At 40.9% G+C, this 5,949-nt stretch overlaps 1 long non-coding RNA gene across 1 annotated transcript; it reads right to left on the minus strand.

Moving 5' to 3' along the window:
- Positions 1–2,335: 2,335 nt before the first annotated feature.
- LOC309690369 lies at positions 2,336–4,987 on the minus strand. Its single transcript, XR_014271724.1, has 3 exons — positions 4,716–4,987; positions 3,263–3,312; positions 2,336–3,137 (listed from the first exon to the last, which is right to left on the minus strand). It is a non-coding gene; the product is annotated as an uncharacterized lncRNA (long non-coding RNA).
- Between the last annotated feature and the right edge of the window lie 962 nt (positions 4,988–5,949).

The following is a 5,949-nucleotide window of genomic DNA, read 5'->3' on the forward strand; positions in this document are numbered from 1 at the left end:
ATTTTCTTTGGGTAATTTCTCCCACCTGACCTCTGCCGTCTCATTTTGCAGCTGTCACTTCAGAGTGGCAGGTTCAGAAAAAATGTGTTTGCGGGGAGTTTGAGCCGAGTCCGTCAGAGAAAAGAACAGCTAAACGAGGATTAGGAGACCTAAGCTGGGTGAAGGCGGGTGTCTAAGAGGCAGAAATGACGCCGAGGACGTGTATGTGTTTTTGGGCTCCAGCCATGTGAGCGCTGGAGCTTCCAGCCTGACGAGGCTACACGGGAGGGGAGGGGAGGGGAGAAGTGGAGATCTCCTTTTGCACCAAGGCCAAAAAAGGAAAGCCAGAGCTGATGTCCAAAGGTCAATCCTAAAGATTTGTAGGATGAGTGGTGATGTCTTCTAAATTTAATTTCTGACTAAATAACACCTGAAGCCGTTTTAAAGCAAGAAATCCTGGAATCAGGAAGCGGTTTAGGTGAGGGAGCATGAGAAAGACCACTTATCAGCCATTATATCAGCAAGTGAACATTATGTGCACGGACTTTGTACTTGCACGCCCGCAGGTTTAAAGACAGTTTAATATCTGATTTAGCTGTGTTGAGCAACAGGAAACAAACAGAGTTTTATTGACCCATCTATTGACCCATCTAGCCACCCCGAATGACTACAATCACTAAAGGTGTGTGTCATAATGAAAACTATGTGGCTGCATGATGTTTTTGTAGCTGTTCTTATGGAAGTGCAGTCTCACAAGATAATAACATTAGCAGGCAATTAAATTAGTGACTCATTTCTTCTAAATACCAAGTATTGTGCGTTCTTTTGTTTAAATTAACAATTATGATTAAGTTATTTGCTACAACTATTTTTGTATAATTGAAGCAGCCAAACAGAAAGTGATGCATCCATGAACTTTGACTCTTAACAACGGTTTCATCTTCAGCTTCCTCATTATCTTCTTTGAAAACTTATGCAATCACTTGCGAGAAAATGCACACACACACACACACACACACACACACACACACACAGCAGCAGCAGCAGCGAGTGCAGAACATATTGCTTGTTTCTCTCTCGCCGGCTGACTCTCATGTGCTAGAACAATAAATCCGGAGAATGTTCCAGCTTCCCGTGGAGCTAGCTGGAGGAATGTGGGATCAGTGAAGCTTTGATATATATTTTTAATTTAATTTTGCTGCGCTATGCTCAGTGAGATTTCCCTGATTTAAAGGGACCAGATGTGTGTTGTTTGTAAGTTCTGACTGCGCACACGGCACATTTTTGTTAGAATACAAATTGTTTTTCACAGCCACAGAGTGGCACAAGTCCAGGTGGGGTAAATCATTCAATTTCAGGTTTATCGCTCATGAGTCTCGGGAGCGTGAAAAAGGGCAGAAAAGAAAGGGAAAATGAGAGTGATTCAGAGGACACACACATGGATAACACAGGGAGTTGTGTATGTATACACGGACAGCCCAAAAGGTGCAGCAAGGGAAGCAACTTTGATTAATGGAAAATCAATCAAAGTGCATGAAAACAATTCAATGTGAATGCCTGTGTGGTTTTTATATGTGACAATGCTGTGCTTGCTGCACAAAATCCTGCATGTGTGAATGAGCAGAGTGGTGAGAAACAAGACTAAAAGTGACCCAGACTCTCTCTTTGTTTTTTGTTTTTAATCCTTTCACTCTGTCATTTTTCGGAGCAGTCGAATAAGAGCATTACATCACCAAATCACTATGAAAGGTGCACTCTCCTGCTCCACTGAGTGCTGACCTCTTTCTAATGCTTTCCTCGTCGCGCTCTGTTTGCGTACCCTTTCCTCCCCGTGCCATCTCCCACTTCTTTGGTTAATGCTGTCGTTTACTTCCTGCTTTTACTCTTTTTAATTACATGCACTCGCTGACTGCCTGTCATCGTGCTTTATCTCCTCCTCTTGCCACTCTCTCTGCCAAGCATACTATCACCTGCCTGCACAGCCCCTAGCCCTCTTCTCCTGTCGCCTTCAGCTATGGATAATAGGCTGATCTGTGGTGTGACGCACATGGCTCCATCTCCAGAGGGGCTTCTGCGCACACAAGCATTCATACAGGATCTGTGTGGCCTGGTGAACAGATACAGGAACTGGCCAGGTATTTACATCTTGAGATAACTGTCACCACAGGATTACTGTATCAGCCTTACTTCTGTTAGCACAATACACTGCATTCTTTGGCAGAAAAAGGTTTTTGTTCCTGTCATATAAACAGATTATGTTAAAGCCACCAGACGTAAAGAATGGCGCTGAAGATCGTTTTGCTTTTCCCTGAGTTCCAAGTGTGATCTTTTATTTATTATTAATATATAACTGTTTGGCTACTATATGTCAGGAATGCTGGATGGAGTGGACTCAATGGCAGGACTCAGAGGGATCAAGTTTAGTGCATTTATTTACAGTGAAACGCCAGGGTGATATATACAGGTAGTACGAAGGGGGAACAGGGGATCCACACTGACTCAGCTCAAGCAGTCTCTCCAAGAACTCCAGGACAGGGAAAATCCAGGGAAGGTCTGTATACAAGAGGAAGAAGGATGAGATTAGTTGCGAGTTTATAAAGGCAAGGAAAAGACAAAAGAGCCACGGCTTTACTAACAGCACAGTTCAACGATCCAGAGAAGAATGAACCTCAGCCGCCCTCTTAAATAGTGCTTCTTAACGAGATCATCGAGAACAGGTGATTGATTGTTGCAGGTGTGTTCAGCCAGAGGCGGGAACCCACAATGAGTCCTTCCCATGAACATTGACACAGACACACAAGCACACAGAGAGGAGAGAGTGAAGGACAGAGAGAAGGCAAAGCCTGGAGCAGGCAGGACAGGAGGACTGAGGGACCAGGACACTGTACCTACCATTCAGGAACAACAACTAGAGAAACCTCAGCAAACCTGTGGTAAAACAGAGGAAGAGATCCATGTGTTTGGCTCCCACTCCACCCAGATGACTGAGCAGTGTGGCATTGTGACATGGAACAGTGGTCTAACAGATAAAAAGCAAATGAGGACAAACAGACTATCGCCATTGTCAAGCTGCTTACATGTGTTATTATTTGATTGATTGACTGTCCTCTCCAGTGTCCACTGCCCACTGCACTCACTAGAGTTGAGGCAGTGTCCAGCTGAAGATGGAAATGGAGTGTAATGAATTAGCAGATACATCTGATATCAGAATGTCTGTATTACATGGAAAACACCAGTACAATCATTTAATCTGAAATAAAAGGAATCATAAAAGAAGTCTTACCTCTGCCAAGGAAGTTATTTTTTTGTAATATTGCTTACTTGCGATTCTGTCTGTAAACACAATAGCTTAAAAAAGTTTCAGTGAATTTTGATTAAACATTGTAGGGGTGTAGAGTGGAGTCATGGTAACAATCCATTAATCCGTACATGCACTAAGGTCTTCAAAGTCACTTTATTGATTAATTGAGTATTGATTGAAAATTGAACCTTATAACCTAAGGTTATAACTTAGTAACTATCAGTCTTACAAATGTTGTGTGTTTTCAACATCCAGAAAGTACCCTACAAAGATCAGAAAATATCATGTCACACTTGAACTCTTTCGAGTTTAATAGATTAATCTGAAGGTCAATGTGATAATAATGCTCTCAATAAACAATAAGAGGTTTCTGACAAGAACATGTGGGCATGGGATACTTTTTTGTGTATAGTTGTTTCATTTTATTATGGATTTATATACATTACAATAATAGGTTATAACAGTGTAAATATACAACAATTTGAATACATGCACCATGTTCCTGAATAAGTATTAGTTTTACTTTTTTCATTTTTTTTTTGATGCAGGGGATTTCCTCTTTTCACCTGATATTCATTAAACATTTAAACTAATTAAACAAACAGTAAAATGAATGCTACACATGTACACACATGTGCCCTCCCGCCCAAATGGAAATGGGTTTCAACAGGGGGGCAAATAACATAAACCTGCACTTAGCACTTGATTTAATGCACTACAAGCATCCTACAGTACATTTAAAAAGACCAAAGAAAACAAAATGAATAGATACAACACACAATAAATACACTATTGCATTCAAAGTAAATACTGTCAAGAGAGCGAGCTGCCTTGGTGGAGGTTCGTGCTCTCTGAGTCTTATCGTAGTACTTTACTCACTCTCAGTTTTGTTTACTTCCTCCGTGTTTGTTTAAAGATGTCTTGGCAACCATATCATCACCCATGTAAAGTTCTGTTTTGAAGGCTCAATTTTAGTATCTAAGCATCTCCAGCTTCCTTGTTTTGAAACCAAAGTTACCATGTTTGGATTAAAGGGCAGAGCGCTAAGTCACTCGCTAACACTAGCTAGCATGGTTAGCAAGCTGTATCTGCGCGTTATCTGGCTGAATTTTGATTCCCAGAATTAGCCTCAGACTACTTCTTCAAGTTGTGGTTACCTGTCTTTTTTGAAATTTTAATATCAGCTAATTTTTTTGTGTGTGTTAATTTATTAAAGGTCTTCTTTACTTTCCTTTACAGCGCTGCTTGTTTTTAGTCCTGCTTTTGGTTCCTCTTCCTTGAGCTAACTGAAACTAACACTGTTTGCTGAGAATTATAGTGTTGTAAAACTTCCTGTGATGAAAGAAGTGGCACTTTTAAGACTGCAGCAGAACTTATTTACCTAGCACACTGCTGCCACTGGACCAAAGAAACTAACTAAAACCACAGCTCTTACCTCTTACACAAACCTTTCGTTGGGTTTGCATGACAGCGATATGTGCAGATGGAAAAAAGGTGTATATTAATAAGGTTCCAATGCAGCTGCAGTAAACATCCCTAAACTCTGCAGTAATAAAAGCTTTAAAACGTTTTAATGACTTATAAACAATGACAAACATAATGAGCTACCCAGGATGCTCTCACAGGGCATTGCATCAGTTATCTAACCCCTTTTTCCTGACCCACAGTCCAGATACATATTGGTAAGTGGTTACCAAGGTTATTATAGTTAAAGTAAAAACTAAAACAAAGTGTTAAAAACATTTTTGTTAATCAAAATAAGAATAAAGCCATGCATTTAAAAACTGAATAAAAAAATCTAATGGAGATTAGATACTTATTTTGGTGAGGTTTGACCCTGAGGGGACTATGACGCATTTGTTTATTGGGACTTGAGATGTAAGCATGACTGTGAGTCAACTGCCATAAAAACATGTTTGTGTTGTGTAAGATAAGAGAGATAAGATAGAACTTTATTAATCCCTCGGGTGGGTTCCTCTGGGAAATTCGATTTCCAAAAAAGCACAGCACCGACAGAAGTTACAGAGTTATACACACACACATATATATAAATACAGAGACAATATAAATAAAATATACGAAGGGGATAAATAGAATAAATAGGAATAAAAATAAAAATACAAGTGAATTGCACATTTCAAGTATTGAGTCTATTGCACCGTTGACTATTTACAAAAGTATTGCACAAAAGGTATTGCACAGTGAGGTGAAGAGGCACTACAGCTTAGTTGTTCCCTCCTTTGTCCTCCTGTTTCCCCTCCCTCTCCCCTCCAGAGAGGAGTTAAACAGTCTGATGGCGTGTGGGACAAAGGAGTTTTTAAGTCTGTTAGTTCTTGTCTTTGGGAGAAGCAACCTGTCACTGAACAGACTCTTCTGGTTGTTAATGGCCGTGTGCAGAGGATGCCCAGCATTGTTCATAATGTCCATCAGTTTCTTTAGTGTCCTTTTCTCTGCCACTGTCACCAGAGTGTCCAGCTTCATGCCGACCACAGAGCTAGCCCTCCTGATCAGTTTCTCCAGCCTGGATGAGTCCTTCTTTGCTGTGCTGCTCCCCCAGCACACCACAGCATAGAAAAGTACTCCAGCAGCCACCGACTGGTAAAACATCCTCAGGAGCTTCCTGCAGATGTTAAAAGACCTCAGCCTCCTGAGGAAGTACAGTCGGCTTT

This window comes from Aulonocara stuartgranti, assembly GCF_965226115.1.
Source record: "Aulonocara stuartgranti genome assembly, chromosome: 16".
NCBI lineage: Eukaryota > Metazoa > Chordata > Actinopteri > Cichliformes > Cichlidae > Aulonocara > Aulonocara stuartgranti.